Genomic DNA, 25,302 nt, shown 5'->3' with positions numbered 1-25,302 from the left:
GAATCTGTGCACCTGGAGGAGGGAGAGTGAAGTGACTGGGAGACTTTGCATTGAAACTTGGGGCCATCTTGCACAGGGAACATAGCCCAGGGCAGAATTCTGCCAGAGGCCATGCATGGAGCATTTTGACCAGAGGGAAATCCTTTACCTCAAAGCCTGAGTTCCCCGCTAGCCACCGCTGTCAGACAAAGGGCAGCCTGGGGCCTGGACTAAATGTGTAAGGGAGTTGGGCCACAAGGGCTGCAGTCTTTGGGCAGTTTCTGAGGCTCTACTGTCTAGGAGCCAGTGGTCTTGGGATGCACATGACCCAGTGAGACATCAGGGCTGGGGGCCAAGCCAATGCTGTGTCATCCCTCCCCCACCTACAGGCAGCACAGCTCAGGGAGAGTCCTCTTCCACTTGAGGAAAGGAGAGGGAAGAGCTCAGAGGACTTTGTTTTTCAACTTGGATACTAGCTTAGCCACAGTAAAATAAAGTACCAAGCAGACACCTGAGGCCCCGATTCCAGGCCTTAGTTCCTGGACAGCATTTCTGGACCCACCCTAGGCCAGAAGGAATCATGCTGCCTTGAAGGGAAGGACCCAGTCCTGGTAGAAATCACCACTTGTTGACTAAAGAGCCTTTAGGCTTTGAGTAAACATCAGAGGTAACCAGGCAATAGTCACCACTCGCTTTGGGTGACACAGGGCTGGCTTCAGGTGTGACCTGGTGTTGGTGGCCACAAGGGAGAGCCCACATCACTCCTCTCCCAACTCTAGCAGCCCGGAGGGAAGAAAATGAGGAACTTTGCCTGGTAATCTAGGGAATTCTTTTGTATCCCACCCAAGCTCACCAAGGAGGTCACAGCATTACTGAGCGTGGGACACTTCCAGTGCTGATATAGCTGCAGTGACCAAAGACTTAGACTACAATACTCAATACCATTTGAGTATCTGGAAAGCCTTCTCAAAAACAGGTTCCAACAATCCTAGACTGTAAGGATTAAAATAAATACCTAACTCTTCTATTCCCAGAAATCAATGAACATCTGCAAGCATCAAGAACATCCAGGAAGACATGACCTTACCAAATGAACTAAATATGTTACCAGTGAACAATCCTGGAGTGATGGAGACAGGTGACCTTTCAGACAAAGTATTCAAAATAGCTGTCCTGAAGAAGTTCAATGAATTTCAAGATAACATGTAGAAGGAATCCAGAAGCCTGTAAGATAAATTTAACAAAGAAATTGAAATAATAAAAAATAAGTATCAAGAATTCAGTTGACAAACTGAGAAATGCATCAGAGTCTCTCAACATCAGAATTGACCAAGCAGAAGAAAGACTAGTGAGCTTGAATAAAGGCTATTTGAAAATACCTGGCCAGAAGAGAAAAAAGAATAAATAAGAATGAAGCATGCCTACAAGATCTAGCAAATAGCCTCAAAAGAGCAAATCTAAGAGTTATTGACCTTAAAAAGGAGGTAGAGAGAGAGGCTGGGTTAGAAAGTATATTCAAAGAAATAATAACAGAGAATTTTCCAAATCTAGAGAAAGATATCAATATTCATGTATAAGAAGGTGGCAGGACACCAAGCAGATTTAACCCCAAACAAGACTACCTCAAGGTATTTAATAATCAAGCTTCCAAATGTCACAAATAAAGAGAAGATCCTAAAGGAATCAAGAAAAAAGAAAAAAAATAACATATAAGGAAGCTTCAATATATTTGGCATCAGACTTCTCAGTGGAAACCTTCCAGGCCAGGAGAGACTGGCATGACATATTCAAAGTGCTGAAGGAAAATGAAACCTTAACCCTTGAACATCATATCCTGCAAAATATCCTTCAAACATGAACAAGAAATAGACTTTCCCAAGCAAACAGAAGCTGAGGGATTTCATGAACACCAGACCTGTGCTACAATAAATGCTGAAAGGAGTTCTTCAATATGAAAGAAAAGGACATTAATGAACAACAAGGAATCTTCCAAAGGTACACAACTCACTGGTAACAGGAAGGACACAAATATGGAGAACTCTACTGCTGTAATTACAGTGTATAAACCACTTGTTTCTTCAGAAGGAAGACTAAAAGACAAACCTATCAAAAATAAATACACCGACTTTTTGAGAGATAGTATAAAAAGATATGGATGGAACCAATACAAAGTTAAAAAGCAGAGGGTCCATGGAGTTAAAGTATAGGATTTCTGTTAGATTTCTCTTTGCTTCTTTATTTGTTTGTTCATAGGCAGAGTTGTCATATGTTTGAAATAATTGGTTATAAAAGGTTTTTTTGCAAGCCTCATGGTAACCTCAAATCAAAAAGCCTGCAACAGATACACAAAAAATAAAATCAAGGCATTAAAACACCCTACCAAAGAAAATTACTTTTAACAACAGAGGACAGGAAGGAAGAAAGAAAGAAAGAAAGAAAGAAAGTGAAGAGCACAAAACAACCAGAAATCAAATAAGACCATGGCAGTAGCAAGTCCTTACATATCAATAATAACATTGAATGTGAATGGACTAAACTCTCCAATCAAGAGACATAGAGTGGTTGAATAAATTAAAAAAAAAAAAAGAGCCAAGTATATATTGTCAACAAGAAACACACTTCACCTATAATGACACATACAGACTGAAAATAAAATAAAGGGTTGGAAAAGATATTCCATGCAAATTATAAACAAAAAGGAGCAGAAATTGCTGCACTTCTATCAGATAAAATAGATATCAAGATAAAAACTGTAAAAAGAGAAAAAGAATGTCATTATATAATGATAAAGGGGTCAATTCAGCAAGAGGATATAACAATTCTAAATACATATGTACCCAACACTGGAGCACCCAGATATATAAAGCAAATATTATTAGAGCTAAAGAGAGAGATAGACCCCAAAACAATAATCACTGGAGACCTCAACACTCCACTTTCAGCACTGGACAGATCACCCAGACAGAATATCAACAAGGAAACACTGGAATTAATCTGTCATATAGGCCAAATGGACCTTATAGATGTTTACAGAATGTTTCATTCAACAGCTTCAGAATTCACACCCTTCTCCTCAGCTCATGGATCCTTCTCAAGGATAGACCTTATGTTAGGCCACAAAACAAGTCTCGAAAAACTCAAAAAAATTTGAAATCATATATTTTCTCTGACCACAATGGAATAAAACTAGAAATCAGTAACAAGAGGAACACTGGAAATTAAACAAACACATGGAAATTAGACAATATGTTCCTGAATGACCAGTAGGTCAGTGAAGAGATTAAGAAGGAAATTTAAATCTTTATCAACAAAAATGAAAATGAAAACACAATAAACCAAAACTTGTGAGATACAGCAAAAAGCAGTAATAAGAAGATAATTTATAGCAATAAGTGCCTACATCAAAAATGTAGAAAAGCCTCAAATAAACAACCTAATGAAGTATCTCAAAGAACTGGAAAAACAAGATCAAACCAAACTCAAAATTAGTAAAAGAAAATAAATTATAAAAACCAGAACAGAAATAGTTTTTCTCTTTTTCAATTGTCAATTAATCTATCCCCGCTATAATTTTGTCAGTGGTTTTGAAACTGGAGCTTATCAACTACCATTTTCATAAACTTCTTAAAATTTTTCAATTTGGAATTGGTTTGCATTGTCTTTTTTGTATGTGTACCTGCACGTACTTCCAGTGGACTATCAGGAAAGACAGATCAACAAAGATTGACAGAAGAGATACTATAATAGAAGAAATGGTTGAATTCAGATTCTCTTTGTAATTATTTAATTCATTAGTAAATAATTTCATGAGATTTATGTTATAAAATACCAAGATAACCTTAATGCTCCTCTCAGCTTGATTAAACTTCAAATAGGCTTCGTCCTGACTATGGGTCCCTGACTTACCTTTTATTAGAGCATTTACTTTAGTAAACTTATCTTTGCAAATTCTTTCATCATCCCCTTTGAAATGCATATAAATCTCTTTAAGAGATTTGCCATCTTTAAGCCTCTTGCCAGTCTTTAAGATCCAGAGAATATTTTATTCAAATACCTGGGAACCATCTCTTTGAAATTTAATCTTCCTGAAAAATACTCTATATCCAGGTCTCTTTGAAAAGGTGGGAGCCTAACTTTGGTATGTACCTTGCTCCAGGCTGTCCTGAAAATACCAGAAAGTTTACATTTCCTTTGGGTAAAACCAATTAGCAAACTTAAGTGGCCTAAGATTCTTGCCCCCAATCCACCTCACTCTTAAAAACTCTAGTGATGGCTCCCTGATCATCACCTAAATTCACATCTGGGAACGATACCAATCGGATATCAGACTGAGGTGGGGGAGGAGGGAGGGGATGGGTGTATACCTACATGATGGGTGCAAGGCGCACTGTCTGGGGAACGGACACGCCTGGAGCTTTGACTTGGGGGGACAGGCGGTACATGGGCAGCGTATGTAACTTGAAATTCTGTATCCCCCATAATAAGATGAAATAAAAAAAAATGCTAAAAAAATAAAAAATAAAAAAAAAACCTCTAGCTCACCATTACTCCATAGCAATTCATGTAACCAAAACATTTGTAACCCCGTAATACTCTGAAATAAAACATAAAAAACCAAAACAAACAAAAAAAACCCTGTAGCCCAGGGGTGTGGAACCTGCTGCCTAAAGGCCACCTGTGGTCCTTAAATGCAGCCTTTTGACTGAATCCAAATTTTACAGAACAAATCCTCTTATTGAAATGGGTACAGCACAGAAAGATGAAGCCCTTCTTGCCTCCTTTGGTCCTTAAAAAAGAACAATCTTGAAATCAGAAGGCCGCAGGTAGCCCTTTCATTCAGTGGCATTCGATCTCTTTACCTGTTGCAATAGTTTTGAATAAAGTCTTCTTTGCTTGTTTAACTTTGTCCAGTGTAATTTTTCTTTGACAATGTTCTCTCTGATTCACTTTTATAACTGCTAGGACTCATATAATGAATACTCAGCTAGCCATAATTTTCTCTATTATAAAATCTGGCAATTGGAGAGAGGGCCACTCTTTTTCACAGGTGGTCAAGAAACATTGAAATGAACAAATCCTCTTTAGCTCAAAAGATACATTCTTATCATTCAAATTGCAATGTTTGCATTTCTTCTTGGAGGCTCCATTGGAGAATCTGTTTCCTTACTTTTTTTTTTTTTTTTCCATCTTAATAGAGGTCACCCACATTGCAAGGTACCTGGCCCCCTTCCTCCACCTTCAAAGCAGCAATGTTGCATCTCTCTGACCATCCTTCCACAGTCTCATTTCCCTCCTAATTTCCTCTGGTGTCTCTCTCGCTCTCTCTTCCTCTTTAAATACCTTTGTGATTAAACACACTGGGCCCATCTGCAAATCCAGGATAATCTCCCCACCTCAATATTTTTAACTGAGTCACATCTGCAAAAGCCATTTCTTTATATATTGTAACATATTTGCAAGTTCTGAGGATTAGGACATGGACATCTTTGGGGGGCATTATTCTGCCTGTCTCAACAATTGACTTATTTCTTAATAAATCAATGGCATTAACAAATTGAGATTATAGATCATTGTTCAAGGTTTAAATAGACTTAAGAGATAAAAAAAAATTTATGTGTGGTCACTTTAAATACTAATTCAAACTATAAAAGATAATTTTGCTAGGCATGATGATTGTATTATGCTCCTATGAGAAAATGTGTATTTTAGTGATACATATAGAAGTATATAAGGGATTCTATGATTTCTGGACTGTCTTTAAAATGCCTCAGCAAAGAACAAAAGATAAAAGTGAGGGATAGTAAATGAACAAAAATTCAGCTAAACCTATAATATATAATAGTGACAGATGTGTGGAGATCTACTATGTTGTCTTTTTATTTGTATGTATATTTGTGAATTTTCATAATAAATATTACATATACATTTGTTAAAATAGATTATAAAGTTTTATGTATAATATAAACACATTCTTGTATTTATATGATGTATAATAATGCATGTGTGGATGTGTGAGAGACAAGTGTGTGGGAAGACACACAACGTAATATTAACTATGGTTATCTCCTAATAAAGTATGGATAACTACCCCCTTTTATTTATTTATTTTTTACTTACCTACATTGTATAACTGGTCTACAATGGGAAAGTACTATTGGAATAATTAGAGTTAATGATGAAAATGAGGGGTACCAACAGCATAGGTTTATGTCTTCCAAGGCTCAGAAAAAGAGGAGATAACATGTACTGACCACACCCTTCCTGCCAGACATCGTACCACAAGCTTTTTGTATGTCTTTCATATGATCCCTATGGCAATTTCATTAGGTTCATACTGTTATCCCCGTAAGGTAAATCCCTCAGTGGCATACAGTGAGCAGATAGTGATTTGGGATTTAAATCTATATCTTTCTGATTTTAAATCCGATTGTTTTTTGAAATGCCATGCTAACACTACTGTTTCTCTACACTCAGCACAAACAGGCCCATGCGTAGATTTAACAGAGACAGTTTAAGCCACTTGTTCCAGCTATTTATTGATCTGGAAAACTGGGTCACTTCCCTTCAAACCCAGCTTGCACTATGGTTCTCAATGAGCAAAACTGCCATCCACTTGAGAAATAAGTACCATTTAAATGGCATTGCCATACTTGCTTCCACTATTCTAGAACAAGGGCACTCATGGGATTATTTTTAATTCCCTCATCCCTCCTGGAACTCTGTAGCTGCATTCCACACAGCTGTAGTCTCTAAGAGAAGTTGACTGCAAAAAACCCTCTCTTCCCACAAGGCGTCACACCTGGTTCCCTAAAAGTCCACTCTCTGCCCCACCACTGTTCTTTTGGACATGAAACATGTCTTGTCTTATTTATTATAATGATGTTCAATAGAAAAATGGGTGTTCATTTTACCTAAACATAAAAGAAAGATGAGTATTCCAGGATAAAAGCAGTGTTATTTACAGAAAGAGAGCAGATTGGTTCTACTTATTTTCAACGCAGCTAGCCACCCTGCCTTACAAAAGAAGTGCCTACCTAAGATTCCTGTGACATAGCCCTTTCAAATATCAATAAACCTTATTAAATTGAGTCCATAAAAATAAAAAGCAAGGACTGGATAGTGGAAATCCAGCTTTAAGATCTCTCCACCAAAAGCTAAAATTTAAAAAGTTACATGCTAAAAATATGTTGGTGTCCTTCGATTTGAGGATATGTTAGAGAATTTATATGATCTATCCTTGGTCTTTTAGGATATAATAAATTCATGCTGTTTGAAATTTAAATTCTTAATAAGCCTGATGTCTTTTACAACTGATTGTACAACAAAAAGGGACCACACCATCAGCAAGGAATATGTTTAACACACACACAGATTTCCAACCTGTTATTCTCTAAGCTCTGTATTTTTTTCTTTTTTTGCCTCATTACATTGGTTTAACCCACCTACCTCTTTTGCAGCCCTCTCACCAGAATTCAGTTTCATTGTTTCTCACTAGAGCTACCAAAATAGATCCCTGGTGGGTCCGCCTGCCTCCAGTATCAGCCTCCATCAAACCACTTCCACAGTAAAGCCAGAGTGGTTTTCCATAAAGCATGTATGCTTGTAAACTTTCCATTAACCACCAGATATGATCCTAGTTATTTAGCATGACATACATGGCCCTTTATGATTTTAACCTTGCTGAGTTTTCAACTTCATCTTCTATTACTCTGCAATCTTCCCTCTGAAGTTAAATGACCCAAAGTCACTTATATTTTCCTTAAAAGATTAGGAAATCTCAAATCTCAGAAATGACTCCCTTCCACTTACACTTTTGGAGCATTCACCTAGCCATATACATTTTAAAAAAATAATAAAAAATGATCTATTTCTATTTAGCAGTGTCCCTTGGGAGTCTCTCCAGATATTAAAGAACCTACAACAGGGCCAAGCCTTTAATTCTCCTACAACTTTTCTCCTCTTTTCTACCACCTCTCTCCTATTTGTGTCCTGCCTTATCCCTGAATTCTGTCCAAGTTGAAGACCTTGATCTAATCGAAGAAGAGTGAGCAATCCCCCAAGAGAAAACTGTCATTCCTTCTTTCAAGAATGTCCACCCCTTTCTACCGTCATTATTATTTGGGAGTGCTCCTACAGTACATTAGGTCTCGACTCAGATGGCAACTTCTCTGAGAAGCATTCCTTAATATCTCCAGGTGAACCAAAGTGCTTCCTTTTCTCTACTCCCATAGCATCATTTTTATACTTTTGTAATCTCAGATATGTGTTTTCTTTTCTTACCTCTCTATATTGTGAGCACGCAGAGGTCAAAGGCCATCCTTTATATCCAACTTCTAGGATAGGAAGTGGAATATAACTGGTGTTTTTTAAATTTTCTTGAATTATAATAACTTGAAAAAAACCATGGCCATTTTCTATTCACAATTCTGCTCATTCTTTTCACCTCAAGTCTTTTGTTATTAGTACCATTTGTTCCTACGTGAACCAACATGAACATATTTGAATGATGCAATATGTTAAGGAAATACTTGTAAAGTCTGGGAGGAAGGCAGGAAATAGTCAATATTTGAGTTATAAAAGATGCCAAAGGGATGATTTCAGTAAGTTATGGACTTATAAAAAGTTATGAGAATTTCACCCCTGTCTTATATGAAAGATGCTGCCCAAATCATGGGACTACCAATATGCAAACATATAAAGCATTCACTTGAGCTACACACAGCTAACTGAATCCCATAAATGCAGAGCTCTGAACCAATCTAATGAATTACTGTATTTGCACAATGTCTTTTTTAACACATACAAACATTGTCTCCTTAAAATATATACAATGGTAATGGAAAAACAAAATATTGACACAATGAGTTAGCAATTTAAAAATTACTAGACTCCAGTGGAAGAATGTTTGTCATCTGTGGCATCCATAAATTAGAGCCTTATCCTCTTAAAAAAAAAAAAAAGGAAAAACATTCAGAAATAGAAGTATATGACAGGAGCACACACCATAGAAATTGAGAGCTTTAAAGGTTTACTAATCCCATTTTCACCACCTTGTGTCTAGTCATTCTATGGTCCAAAAAGAGCAACACAGAAGTCATCAATATTCTGTAAACTAGAGGGCTTAACTTAGAATGTAAACACTGGTCTGAGATTTAATAAAATCAATGACTTCTGAATTATAATAGCCAGGCCAATAGGGTAAATTATTAATGTTTCTTAGATTCAAGGATCTCTCCTCTTTATTCATGAATGTGTTTTTTTCCACTCTAAAGAAACCACATTACCCTTTGGATTTCATGATAAATAATTTCTGTGCAGACCCAAATTGACAGCAGGCCAAGAAAAAGTGCAAGCTGGAAGCAAAGTGTACCCATGTAAACTGACACCCCATGTTGAGGATGTGAAGGTGGGTTAGACCCAGCCAAACGGAAGCACCACTCTTTGCTGTGCACAGCTGATTTTCTTCAGCTCCAGTCATTTTGCTCATGCTATATTTCTACCAATTCTACTTCTGAGGTTTATAGGTTCTTAAACCTTATTCATTCTACAAAGAACATCTCAAATGTCGCCTTAATGGAGTGAGCCCCTCTGACACCCAGCTGGAGTACAATGTTTCTCAACTTTCATAGGATTTGAATCTAAAATTTAACAAATAAGGTCAAGTACTCATGGTCAAAATTACACTTAATATCCTACTAAAGTGGTGGGCACCATTAAAGTGGTGTCTGAGGGCACCACTTTAGAGGGTGATAGATTATCTCTCAATATGTCTTCGTCTTTGGGAGAGACCACCATTCTTCATTTGAAAACCAGTGAAGGGATTTCTAAGTCTATGCCGTTCAATGCAGGAGACGCTAGTTTCATGTGCTATTGAGTGCTTGAAATGAGGCTAGTGGCACAAGTTGAAATGATAATGTTTTGAATATATTTGGTTAATAATAAAATATATTATTATTGATAAAATCATTTTATTTCTTCCAGTTTCTGGTCTGGCATGTAAGAACCATAGAATTTACCGCTAAATACTACAAACAAGTAAAAATCTGAACAAATTGAAAAATCAACCATTCTTAGATTAATTTGAGAAGTGGAGTCGCAATTCATACCACTTCCCCCCAAATTGGAGATGCAAACAGGCAAATACAAAGAACCACAATTTACCAAAGCAGAAACTCCTGACCAGAAACCTCTGAGGGAACCAGCCCCGGGTTAGAAAAGGCCAGACTGCAATTGATAAATTGCTGGAGGCTTAGTGCAGACAAAGAAACACCAGGGGGAGTCAGTCACAGGGAGGCCCCCACAATGCTCTGAGGTTCACCTCCCAGAGCTCTGCTAGACACTCATAGGTTATATCAGAGAAATAATTCCCCCAGGCTTTCAACAGGGAGAGGGGAACAGAACCGTTTTGGAATACTCTAGAAGATTCAGATTTTTTTACTAAAAGGCCTGCCATCCAGAGACACTATTTACCAGAGCCTGGGGTTTTATAAGAGTCTAACATACCTGAGGGAAGCAGGAAGGAAAGTGTTTAACTCCAGGACCCTCTAGCCATCTGTCACAGCTAAGGAGTGGTTTGGGGGTGTAGTTCTGAGAGCACTTGCGACCTTTACCGTTCAGGGGCACAGGCTCACCAAAAGACTGAGCCTTGATCATAGGCTGACACTTCCTCCTCCCACATCTTACCACTACATTACTAAAATCTAATTATCACAGTTCATTTTACCAAGTACATTGTGACCACCTTTCAACAAAAAAATTACAAAAGGGCAAAAAATACAGTTTGGAAAGACAGTGAAAAAAACATCAGAATAAGAGTTAGATATGGCAGGAATGTTGGAAGTATCAGACCAGGAATTTAAAAGAACTATGGTTTATATGCTAAGGGATTTAATGAGAAAAGTAGAAAACAAGATGAGTGGCAAGAATAGATGGATAAAGTAAACAGGGAGATGGAAATTTTAAAAGAGAATCCAGTAGAAATGCTAGAGATCAAAAACGCTGTAACAAAAATGAAGAATGCTTTTGATAGACTGAGGAAAGGAATCTCTCACCTTGACGAAATAGTAATAGAAATTAAAAGGCAAAAAGACAAGAGACTGTAAAAAACAACACAATGTCCAAAAACTGTGAAACGACTACAAAAGGTGCAAATAGGCATAATATGAATACCAAAATGAGAAACAGGAAAAGATGCAAAACTTGAGGAAAAATGACTGAGAATTTCTTCAAATTACTGTCAAAGACCAAACCACAGATCCAGGAAGCTCAGAGAAAACCAACTTGGAAAAATGCCAAAACAAACAAACAAACAAACAAAACTACACCTAGGTGTACCTAAGCATGTCATATTTAAATTTCAGAAAATTAGAGATGAAGAAATTTTGAAAGAACTCAGGAGACAAAAACACTTTATCCTTAGAGAAGCAAAGATAAGAATAACATCCAATTTCTTCTCAGAAACCATGCAAGCAAGAAGAGAGTGAGTAAAATACTTAAAGTGTTAAAAGAAGAAAAGCCATCAACCTAGAATTATGTGCCCTGAGAAATTATTCTTCAAAAGTGAAAGAGGAGAAATAAAGTCTTTTTCAGACAAAAGTTGAAGAAATTTTTTGCCAGTATATATGCCTTGCAAAAATGTTAAAAGAAATTTTTCGGAGAGAAGGAAAATGGTAGGAGTCAGAAACTCAGATCTACATAAAGGACTACCATCAACGAATAAATAGGTGACGGCAAAATAAAAACTTTTATTTTCTTATTTTTAATTGAGCTAACAGATAACAGTTTGTTGATATAATTTACTCCTTTAATAGTTCAGAGTATAAATTAATTGAATTGAACTACTTCTAATAGTAATAAAATAGCTTGTAGCAAAGACACTTCCCAACAAGAATAGTGAGAAAACAGCTACTAAGGTAATTAGGACTTGAAGGGTCAGAATTCAGGAGAGAATAAAAGCCCTGATTGACATAGAATTGAGCTGTTCCCACAAGTCATGTGCTAAGTCCTAAGCTACACATGGAAGAGAATCTAACAAACTAAGCAGGAAGCATCAGCTATTAATATAAAAATTAGAATATTTGATGAGCTTTCAGCAGTCATATGGGTTTGGCAAACCAAAACTCAAGAGTTTAGGTGTACTCTTGTTTAGGTGTACGCTCTTGTTCTTTGGGCAACAATCCCAAACAAGAAAAAAGTATGTTAAGCTGAACATACATACTCTGTTGCTTGTCCTAATGAAGCATTTACAGATTTCTAAGTAGCTTCATTGCCAAAAGGTTAATAAACTAAGCAAAATGTTAGGTAAGTACAGAACTTTTAGAAATTTGATGGATTAGAGTTAACAAAAATCAGAATTCAGAGTTTGCCAAGGGAGGGTGACCTTGGCAAACACATACAGGACTCTGGAATTGCTGCAAGTTAGGAGTAACTTGATCTGAACATTGATCTACCCTAGAAAAAGACTCATATCTAATTCTGGACAAGTTTAATCCCAAATCAAATTATGGCAATTCATCCCTACTTTAACTGCATGTCAGCAAGCAACAGGAATCCCTTGTTGTTAAGAGATAACATTGTCCAGTGCTCCTAATAATCTTTACAAGGCTTCCTAAACAATGTCGGGTACTCAATCTAAGATTCACCAAATGACTAAAAACCAAGGAGGGGCAAAAAACAATAGTGCAGACCCAACGGTGATCTAAGTACTAGAGTTCTTACACACACATTTTAAAATAACTGTGACTAACATATTTTTCAAAGATGAAAAACTGAAACTTAATCTGAGTACTGAATATATTTTAAATGAGAATTATATGAAAATTAAAAAACTAAAAATATTATACAATTTTATATTATAAAATTGAGATACTGACTATTGGTTTAATGGAAGATTAGACTAGAAAAGCGAGAAGGTGACAGAGAATATAGGTCATTGAAAAGTATTCAAATTGAAGCATGGAAAGCAATAAAGGACGGAAAACATGTAGCATAGCTAAGAGACGTGAGATAGTTAAAATGTCTAATTAGAGACCAAGTAGGAGAGGAAAGAAATTGGGTAAGGGGGAGCAGGTGAGAAGATGTATTTGGAGACATTTGTTAAAATTTGTCAGAAGTGATAAAAAAAAAAGAGAGAGAGCTACAGATTAAGACTTTCTAGAGACTAAAAAGGGAAAGTACTAATAAAATTATACCTGGGCACAACATAGTACAACTTTTCAAAACCAGATTAAAGAAATAATCTTCAAAAACAACCAGAAAATAAAAATACCTTCTACTCTCAAAGAAGCAACAATAAGACTGACAGTTTTCTTTTCAACAGAAACAATGGAAGCCAGAAGACTATTAAGTGACAATTTTAAAGTGCTAAAGAAAAATAACTGTTAACCTAAAATTCTGTATACAGCAAAATTAGATTGTGAAATAAAGGTGATTTAAAAAAATAGTTAGAATTTGTCATTAACAGATTGAAACTAAAAGAAACACTTAAAGGGAATTATTAGAAGAAAAATAACTACAAATGAAAGCAAACAATTTCAGGAAGTAATGAACAGGAATAGAAAACACATTCTTGCCTAACATAATGATGATGTTGCAGGACAGTTCTCCAGGTGGCCTTGGACCAACCCAGCTGTCCACCTTTTCTTGCTTGTAGTACTAAAGAGTAACTGTAGAATGTACTAGGAATATAACATCTGAGCTAGGGAGGAATTGGCTGGAGCAGCCTAGGTTTTGTGCCAGTCCCCTCTCCCCCTCAAAAAAGGATGTCCTTCAACACATTATTCCAGCAAGTCACATACTACCCAGGTATAAAACCCAGAGCAGGCTGCTTTCCAAGGTCCTTCAGCTGCGGTGCAAGTAGTGGGGTTCGCATAGATGAGACTTTATCCATCCCAGGGAGCTTTGCTGAGCCGTAGGCAACCAGCTGATGATGAATCCCTGGCCTCTGTAATCCCTTGCTGCCTGTGTGTAAGTAATATATTTACTTCATGTAACTTGTGTTTGTGGGTATTGTCTTACTGGCCTCCGACAGTTTGGTAACCACTGCAGAATCTGCTTCATGATGATATAATGATGATGGCAATGATAATGATATTGGATTTAGGGGGTTAAAATATAGAACTATAGAATTCATCTCAACAATAGCTCAAGAGGCTAGAGTCTTTAAAAAAGACAAATTGTTCAGGAAGTGATCAAAGTTTTAAATGATATCAGACTGTATTAAACCAAGAATCCATGATGTAATTTCTTGGGTAACCATTGAAGATGAATAGAAGAATATTTTTCAAAAATCTAGTAAAGGAGAAAAGTGGAATGGTTAACAACAACAACAAAAACCCTGCATTGATTCAAAGATAAGAAAAGAAAGAAAAAAACAGAACACAGAGAAGTAAGGGATACAGGGGTAAATTTTAATTATAGACTTAAATCCAAATACAGCAGCACTTTATTCATTAAAGGTCAAAATATTATTTCCAATCATTTGGTAGTTCCTAACCAAAGCTGAACATAGGCATACCCCATGAAGTAGTGATTACACTCTTAGTCATATAGATCACAGAAATGTATACATTTATGTCAAAAGTACAAGAACCTTTATCACAGCATTATTTGCAATAGCTAAAAACTGGAAACAATCCAAATATCCATCAATAGTAAAATAAATAAATTGTGAAATATTTAGTCAATGAATTACTGTGCAGTATAGAAAATTAAATCACTATTAGAGGAACATGCAACTGAATCTCATGAACAAAATGCTAAGTGAAGAAAAGCCAGATATAAAAGAGATATGATTATATTTAGTTCAAAAAGAATCAAAACTAATAGATGGTTTTGAAATCAAGATAATGGCTAATCCTGGGGAACATGGAGAGGTATTAACTGGAAAATGTTTCACGGGGTTTCTGGAGTGCTGACGGAATTCTATTTTGTGATCTTGGTAGTGGTCATGTGGTCATTTTGTAACAACCTATTAGGCCAAATATTTATGATTTGTGTACTTTGATATTATACATGAATAAATAAAATGCTTTTAATGTAAATAGGTCATAAGAAGTACTCCATGTAATGTATATATTAATATGTGGCATTTTGGAAATTAAATAAAAGGAATTATGAAAGATTTTAGCCAATATGCAAACTTCCTTATTCTTACAATATTATTTTCTTGATTGTCATCAAAATCATAAAAAATGGATCAAGTCTAGTTTCCCAATATAGCCTTCACCCGGCAAAATGGATTTGTAAATCACTTTCTTTTTAACTATGCCTTTAGCATATATTCACTGTCTCTTCTTTGTGTAACTTTAAGGACTTCAAAGAATATAAAAATATAAATGGCATAGTAACACTCTAGTTTATGTGAAATGGGAATGAGAGAAAAACATGCTCCCAGGTAAATTTTCTGTTCTAATTTTGCTTGATATCTTAGCAAGCATCTCCTCTAAGGATGATAAATTGTATTAGTCTAGAAAAATATATCCAAAATGGTCAGCAAATTCTGCTCGTTGTTCTTAGGTTAAGTAATCACTTTTGGATATGTATAAAAATGTAAAATTCACTGTTATTTTCTATATGATGAATACATTTTACTGGAACAAATCTATCATGATTTTTCCTGTTAATAATATTTGGGAAGAACAAATACAACCAAAAACACGTGGTTTAGCGCCCATATGTCAGGAGAAATATTCTAGAGCACTCTTCATGAACGGCTTAACCAGATTTTGTCTCAACCTTCAGACGCTGGTGTGCATCTAAGTCCAAGACTCCGAGACGACCGCTTGAGAGCAGCTTGAAGGGTCTCTTGAGATGGGCTGGAAGAAGCAAGGCTGCCTTTCCAATGTGGCATCTTTCACAGCAGATATTAAGCTCTCAAGGAAACGTTTAGTCACTTGTTCCACTGTTGGTGAAAAGAAAAGTTATATGTTCAATATTTTAACAATTCCCTTTATAAATTTCAGGGTCAACTTTTAGCCCTATTAAGTCTGCAAGTGCTGCCACATCTGCTATCAAATCCCCCGAATTATATAATGCATCTCTTTATAGAGTGAGAAAAGCACTACGGATTTATAGAGGAGGAAATGCTGCCTTGAAACTTAAAGTCTATTAGAAATTAATTCAAAAATCTTGCCAAATGATTCCTGAAGTGAACAGAAATCTGGAAATAGGTATTTATGAAACCTTGAGGATTAATTTGGAAAAGTTTTGTTACACATACTCAGAAAACCATATGTGCTAACATTCCACAAATACGCTCTGCAATAGTGCTTACATTTCATACCTAAAATTACTATCTTATTTCCAATAAATCAATGAAGCAACATTGGTTGAGGACCTAGTCTGTACTGTGTTTAAGTTGCTGGGTCATTCAAGGAGCTCACAAATTTGTGGAAGTTACAAAATAGTAAAAGCAAAATCAGTATAATTGATACAGAACCAACTGCCAGACAATCAACACTAAGGAAAGTTTGGTTAAGGAGCATTCTAGGCAGGATGAAGAGCATAACTAAAAATCAAGACATGAAAAAGTACCTGTCGTATTTGGGAGAGAATGAGGTAAAATCCTGGTGGGAGCGGAAATTATGTGTTTGTGAAACAAGTTAAGTATAATGAAAGCATTAAAGTGGAAGGGATGACAAAATTTGACTGCCAGAACAAGCATTATGGACTCACTGTGGACTCATTTCTTTGGACAAGTCTGGCAGCAAAGTATTAAATAGACTAAAAAGAGCTGGAAGGTGCCCAAAATAGATGAGCAGATGAGCCGGCTGGAATGTTTGCTGAGTTAACCCAGGTATGTGGTCTAGAATACTATTATCAAGAATGGAGAAAATGGAACTGTTGAAACTTCAAAACAAACCGTATACAGCAGGTGAAAGGAAAGAAAGGGACTCCAGCCACATATACCAAACATGCATGACATTGTTCTTCTTCATTTGTGTTGTAGTAATACTAATATAATTCATAATACCATTTCAAATTTTAAATATTAATGATTAATGCAAAGCATTTGACTGAAAAGACTGAGTTGTTCATATAATTGTCTGTTTATGGATCGACATTTTAAATTACATGGATCAATAAGAAATCTCAAAGGAGAGGAAAGCTGAAAGAATCTGAAAGTCTTAATTCTAGGCCTTCCATTGAAATAAACTATTTTTAAAAGTCCATATTGTATTTATTAACATGCTCTGGCAAAAAACATTAATGGACAATAACAAATAATATTTATACAGCATTTACCATGTGACAATCACTATGCAAAACATTTATTTTTTATTTTATTCTTATTTATTTATTGAAATAAGGTGTTTCTCTGTTGCCCAGGCTGGAGGGCAATGGCAAGATCCTAGCTCACTGCAACTTCAAACTTTGGTGCTCAAGTGATTTTCCTGATTCTCCTTCCTCAGCACCCTGAGTAGCTGGGACTACAGGTGCCCACCATCACGCCCAGCTAATTTTTTTTTTTTTTTTTTGGTAGAGATGGGTTCTCGTTGTGTTTCCCAGGCTGGATGTAAAGACATGGCCTCAAGCGATCCTCCTGCCTTGACCTCCCTAAATGCTGGGGTTACGCCTGTGAGCCACCATGCCCAGCCTTATGCTAAGTATTTAAATAAAGCGTTCTATTTACTCCTCACAAAATTCTTTCCAAGTAGAATCTATATTTCTAAACATATTGTAAAATATAAAATAGAGGCTAAGAAAGATCATAACATCTACCACAGTCAAGAAGTTACTAAGTGGCAAAATCTAAAGCAACTTAATAAGGCCTATCTGTTAACAAAACTCTGCCCTTTACGCATTTTCCTAAAACAATCTTTGGTAGAACTTTTTGTTTGGTACAGTTGAAAGATCACATGACAGGAGTTAAGATATCTGGTTTTAAAATTTTAGTCTGTCACTAACTGGTTCTGTGGCCTTAGGCAGGTCAATTAATTTTGGTGGCTTACAATTTCCCCATATCTAAATAAGGAGATTGGGATATTCTGATTCCATTAGGTAATAAAATTATATGACTAAATGATATTTGCCATATTATTAAGTTTGCAGAACTGTAAGAATTTATAATTGGCATTTATTCTGTTTTGATATTCATAGCAATAATGATTGTTTGTTTTCTTTATAGTCAGAGAGTTAAGGATGCTGGCTGCTTACAACCTCAACTTCTAATTAATCAGCTTTGTAGTTAGTGATAAATACTTACTGTTTTTGAAGCACATTATTTTGCCCTGCTCAGTCTGCCTGTTTTATTTTATTCTAGATTTCATTATGAAGAAGAGCTTTGCATCTTTAAGCATTAATATTCAATTGTGAGTTATCTTTGAAGCCAGTGATACTATAATAGTAAATCCACTTGATGCATAAATACATTTCGAAAGGACATATTTAGCATGGATTGCAGTAGCACTTTACAATTAATGTTCAATTCCTTTAAGAAAATTATAACAATGAGAATTGTGCATGGGGAAGTAGGAGAAAGAGCTTAAATTACATTTTTAAATTTTAAAATCACAGATATGCATACACACACACACACACATATATATATAAGTTCTTTTTGCTTCTCAACATCTGGTAGCAATCTGAGTCACAACTTGCACTTTCATGAGTTTGGCAGTAACTGTTTTCTTAAAATGTTAAGTATAAGTTCTATGGATCTGTTTCAAAAGCTAATATCAAATCTACTTAGATTAATTAATCAATGTATAAATCAATTACTAAGATTAAAGCAAATTTCATGGTATTCAACTAAGCATAATAAAAATAAGAACTGATGTATTTTATATGTACCAACTTTCTTTTTAAGAAGAAAACAAAAAAATGAAATCTCATTCATATTTTCCCAAAATATCAGGAATAAAAAAATTATTCTTATCAAAACATAAATATCTAATGTGTTTCATTATGGCACACCACAAGTCTGTTAACATATGCAAATCAATAGATTTTTTTCAAAATCTACTTCTTTAAAAAACATGGGAAGCAAAGTAGCATCAAGTTGAACATACATTTCACTTGCACTAATTCAAGTCTGTATTTCAAAAAGATGTGAATGAGATTAAATTATCAATTTAAATCATTGGAACAATTTCTATTTTTGCATGAGCTTAAGCATGAGATAGAAGACACAAATTTGCTATCTCCCAAGTAAGTCTTTATCTCCTGTGCATCTCAGCATGAGCATTTTACTGGGGTTATTGCAATCATAGTTGTTACAGGTATGTATTTTACAACATGTCCCCAAATAGTAGCCAAATGACTTCAGCATATTTTCAACTCAAACAAACAAACAAAACATTAATCTGTTACCCTGGTGGAGAAAGAAACTGGCTTATTAGAGTTATTAAAATACTATACCTCCTCAAGATAGTACTCTCCCAAGAAATTTTTAATGGTAAGTTTGCTAACATGTCATTTTTGTTTGTTTTGACTTACTTTAGTAAAAAAAAAAGAAAAAAAGTAACTCAACTATATCATATCTTCGATTTTGAAGGCTTGTGTGTATTTCAATTGACATGTGATTTGAGCACACATTGCTATTGTTCTTTTCCTCATATCCTTTGCTGCAATACCACACAACTAAAACAATCTTTCTTATAAATCCTGGATATGATATCTATAGATCTGAAGACACGAATTCTCCAGGGTACAGATGCCATGTATTCTTCTCTGTGTTTAGCTTGTGGAATAAGGAATGTGAATCAGATTCAAAGACAAGATTCTGTGCACTCCAGAGGACACCTTTGTGTACAGAGAATAAAAGCAATTGTCTATCTTATGCAGTGAGTCCTTTGAGAGGCTTTTGGGAGACCACCTGATCTGACTGGGCATCAGCATCTCTCATGAACAAAATTATTGCCAGGTCACGTGGTTGGGAGAGTACAGCCTCTCTTTTCCTTTCACCTGAAGAGGCCAGAACAACAGAGTTCTCCATGTCCTCACTACTTTCACACCTGCCCCAACCCTAGTATTAGCTTCTATGTCAACTACTTAAAAATTAACCAGTTGAAATTAAGACTTGCTAAAAATCTCATGGATCAAAAGGAAAACCAAAACAAATTGCAGATTACTTGAACTTAACAAAAATAAAACTATTCCATATCAAAACACAAGAGCATTGCTTTATAAAGAACCTTGGCAATACTCAGCAGTTAGAGGCAACAGGCACCTCTGAAGGAAAATAACTAGAGCAGAGTTCAAACATAGGGATTTTTATAGTCCCAAACCTTGAACACTCCAACACTTCTTAGACTCCAAAAGTATTCCGGAACAAAGTTTACTCTGTTTATAGAAGTTGATCAAAAGTGTTTTGAACTTGGGGATATGAGGCAAAGCTGAAAGAGAAGGTAGAGTGCACTATGTAAAGCAGATTAGGCCTCTTCATATTGAATAGTGTGGACTCCAATCAAGCCAGGAAAACAAATGTTATAGAATATGTATGTATATATGATAATATTAATATATAAATTTTTCATGCTTTTATTTCACTGCTAATACTACTAGGACATCAACATGTTAGAGAATATGTAAATATAGTCATCTTTTTTGCTTTTAGTCATAAAAAAAGAGTTTATACATATTTTTCATTTTGCAAATACAGAAGTATTTTTGTCAAGGAAGAAGGATATAATGTATTTTATTTAGTAGATTTTTACCTAGTCTTGTAAATTTTAAACATTTAGGCATTTGAAATGTAGTCCACCATTCATATTCCTGTTGCAGGTCTTGCAGATATGAGTGGAAGACTTTTTATGCTATTTTTTCAGGCAAAATCTGCTCAGAGAAAGTATAAATATATGTCTTTTGTATGGGCCACAGGTATTATTTGAACTGAAGTAAGAACTTCTCTTAGCACCACCATTATTACCACAACACAACTTGGAATACAAAATCAGTAATAGATATAATAAAGGAGAAAACAGAAGTTAGTACTTGATCTTTCTTTTTCCTTAAATTTCTATTTTTAAGGTTTTTTCATATTTATGGGCTTTCTATTACAATTATAAATGCAAGGGAAATTTGTTTAATTTAAAAATTTATTTCCTCAAAAGAAAATTTATATGAATGAAACCTAATATAGGCAAATAGGCTTTATTCAATGTAGTTTTCTAAAATGATATTTTAATGGTAGACTTTGCCCATTAAAACAATTCTCATTCTACATGTAGTGTTTTAAAGAAGCAGTTACAATTGTAGGGTAATTTTACTATCATGGTATTATTGGTAATTTTTTAGGAAGCTGAAGGCCCACTAAAAACTTGATAATGCTCACTATGAAACAGTGTGCTGTAAGATCCTCATGCATATATAATGTAATGTGTCTATAAAAATAAAGTCATAAAAATCCCTCTCCTTTAAAATCAGCACAGGCTCACAGGCCAGAAGGATGATGCTTCAGTCCCAGAGATGACAGCCTTTCTAAGGCATATGTGGAAATAATGTCTGCTCCACAAATTGATTAGCATTCCTTAGGACATGAGAAAGCTCCTATGCTAAGCACCTGTGTCCACCAGAGACAATCTCAAAAGGTATAGTGATCAAGTAAATATTACATATGTTCAACAATATATTTTTTAATTGGTCCTAGAAATTTCATCTTAATTCACAATTCAGGAAGGAAACAAACTTAAATGAGCTTGGATAGAACTCAACTATTAATAGATGCAATGAAAAAACACATTTGGTTTCTTTCCATCAGCACAGATTTGAGAGGTAATAATTGGCTCAGAATTAAGTGGCAAGATAAATAAACATCCATCTATGGATCTGTCTAATCGCAGATTCTTTTGTGGAATACAAACAGTGCTTTACATTTTTGGACATAGATGGATGGCAAGTTTTGAATACCTAGTTCATAAATCATACTTTTTCTCATTAAAATGTCCTGGTCAAACTGGAAGCCTGCACTCTCCCACTATGTAACTACAGCACCCCCTGAGAGAGCATAAGGTCAAGAAAGCACAGCAGGACTCATGCACCTGAACAATAACTGTCTCTCTGCGTGTTTACAGAGAGAAAGTCTCTGCAGTAGTGCTGTGCTTAAAAACAGTTTGGAAGATAAATAATGGATATTTTCTTTGGGAGAGATTGCTTTCAGCAATACATTTATGTGAAATTCTACAAAATGAATGTGACCAATTTAAACTTACGTATAAAAAATGGAAAGAACCACATGACTAAAACCACATATGTCTCATGTTTGAAATAGTGAAAAGCAACTTGAAGTCCAGCGTAAACACCTCATACTTCTGGAGAGCATGAGTCAATTTGATCTAACTTTTTGTATTTGGGAAGTGTTTGTTTTCTTCCCCACCAGTTTCCTAAAAGCTGAAGAAAAATTAGCGCTTTGCTTATGGAAATGTGCACATGGTTTATTCTGTCTGTAGGAGGTTCATTCTTGTATTTTGTAAATTATTGGTGTTCTCTTTAATTTTGGTACAGTTTGGTTAAAAAAAATAGTAGAGGGTTAGTTTTTTATGTAAGCCATTGTTGCTGGCTACAACAGTTTCCTTAGAAAAAGCTGGGAATATACCTGTATAATAATACACAAATGTTTAAAAGCAAAACAAGGCCGGGCGCGGTGGCTCACGCCTGTAATCCTAGCACTCTGGGAGGCCGAGGCGGGTGGATCGCTCGAGGTCAGGAGTTCGAGACCAGCCTGAGCAAGAGCGAGACCCCGTCTCTACTAAAAATAGAAAGACATTATATGGACAACTAAAAATATATATAGAAAAAATTAGCCGGGCATGGTGGCGCATGCCTGTAGTCCCAGCTACTCGGGAGGCTGAGGCAGTAGGATCGCTTAAGCCCAGAAGTTTGAGGTTGCTGTGAGCTAGGCTGACGCCACGGCACTCACTCTAGCCTGGGCAACAAAGTGAGACTCTGTCTCAACAAAAAAAAAAAAAAAAAGCAAAACAAAAAACCTTGACTTGAATTTATTTTTTGATGTAACAGAAATAAAATAGACAAATACCACTTACAAACGACAGCTCAGGCCACACTCATGAACTCCTGCCTGAGGAGTGTCTGTGCCTTTGGCATGAAGGAGGCAGCTACCCAGCGGCAAGACTCTGTGGCGGGCAGATTAATAGAGTCGCCTCAAATAACCTGGCAGACCCAGGGATAGACTGAAGCCAGGGACGGGACACTACAGTCAATTTTTGAGCTATTTGTAGGAGAAAAATATTGCAGAGAAGTCTAGAAGTTATCTAAAAATAAGTGGGAATGATAAAAAAAGATAAGATAGTTAGCAAAGAAAATCTAATGCCATTTAAAGGAAATATTTTCATGGGTGTGGAGCAAGTATGTACATGTTCGTGTTCATGTCTGTGTGTATGTGTGCTTGGTTTGTGTGAGTCTGTGTGTCAGGTGTGTGCTACGTATGTTATCTGTGAATCATCTACACTGGTATAAAAACCATTGAGAAGATGTGGGCATGCTGCCTTTGGAAATACCAAATTAATCTTCATGCTTAAGCATGCATGTTTGAGGTTGTTCTTTGTGACAATATTCTACAACTACTTGGAAATGAATATTTTTTCAAGACTTAGTGACATAAAAAAATAAATATAGAATCCTTTTTATTGTTTCTGAAATCAATGTACATATCTGCTGACATTTTCTCATTTATAGCCAATATGATTATGCATGCTCTCTACAGATATCTGAGATATATTTTTTCTTCAATCTATTCCATTCCTATTTTTAAAAACAAAGCTAAAAGTATTTTGTTCCATATTGTCTTTTGGGGGTTGGCATTTTTTTAGAATGGACATTAATATTCTTCAATTGAACTGAATGCAATTAAAGTACGTGCAAAAAAACCTGAATCTTTTTTCCAAGAAAGAAAGAGAAATGGAATTCTGTATCTGCAGTTTTGAAAACAGAAACTGAGTTAGAACTACATCATAGAGAATGGGCTAGGAGAGGCATTTTGAAAAGGAGAAAGGACAGGTTGTTAGTCATTGTGCAGAAAAAGGAGCTAAAAGAAGGAAATGCCTGTGTCTAGTAGGAGCAAAAAGAAATTTAGGGAAGTAGAAGATCTCATACAATTTTAGGTTGATAAAATGTTAGGTAGGTACCATTTCAAGAAAATATTTTCATGGGTGTGTAGCAAGTGTGTACATGTTTGTGTTTATGTCTGTATGTGTGCTTGATTTGTGTGAGTCTGTGTGCCAGGTGTGTGGTACATATGCTTTCCATAATACTTTCTGTCTGGGAAGTATCCAGCCATGTAATATGAAAAGTAGAGACATTTATTGAAGAAGATAATTGTGCATAGGACAATGATGCCTCAGTCCCCTTCTAAGTAGGCACCTTGGAACTTCACACAATTCTCCCAGAGTCTCTTAACCTAACCCATACACGTTCAACATTCTCAGGTGTTCTGCTTGTTGCAGGCCTTCCAGCACGTGGATCACTTTCAACAGATTCTCAACCATCTTTGAAGCGTTTGTGCCACACTTTCATTTGTGCTACACTCATTGCATTGTCCTGAAAGCCTTCTGAATCATCCGAATAGTTTCCGCAGAGGAATGTTCAAGCTTAACACAAAATTTGATGCAGACTCATTGCTCTACTCGCTCAGTCATTTTGAATGCGATGGCCACACAGTACACAGCTCCCTCAGTGGACTCTAGCGCCTCACTGACTAGTGCGGTGAAATCGTTACTGTTCACACATTCCAGTCCACTCTCCTTGGCTGCCAGGTTACATTGCTGTCACGTAAACAGTTCTCATTATATTAATAACGGCCAGATACTTTCCAGACAGAATGAAGAAATATGTATATAATCTCTTCCCTATTCCCTCTGTGAAATCTTCAATAACACCTACACAGCACTCTAATGCTTTAGAGTAGGCTCTTTGGAGGAAACTCAAACTGGTCCTAAATTTAGAATATGGGTTCATAGATAGAAAGGTAGAAAAAGGACAAGAAGGCAGGAGATATCCAGAATACCTATGTTCTACAATAATGTTTAGCACACTGTGTCTTAAACTAAGCTGAATTTACTATAGTAGAACAGGATTATAAGAAGAAAGGAGAGGAGATTATTTTAATACATTCTCAATGTTTCTAAAAGTTCATTTCTACTGATTTGACTTCTGAGTAAACTCCATTCAGTGCTGTGATCAGGGAGTAAATCTTCTCTTTTATATCTACTTGCTATTGCTCACGAAGACCTATGCAAGAGATAGATGTATGGATGGGTTCAACCTATATTTGTGGAAAAAAATGAGGCATAAATATTTTTAAATCATGATACATTACAAATTGCAATCTTGTCCAACTTTTTATTTGACAATTTTTAATATTGTCTT

The sequence above is a fragment of the Eulemur rufifrons genome, chromosome 17 (assembly GCF_041146395.1).
Source record: "Eulemur rufifrons isolate Redbay chromosome 17, OSU_ERuf_1, whole genome shotgun sequence".
Taxonomy (NCBI): Eukaryota; Metazoa; Chordata; class Mammalia; order Primates; family Lemuridae; genus Eulemur; species Eulemur rufifrons.
This window is presented reverse-complemented; position numbering follows the sequence as displayed.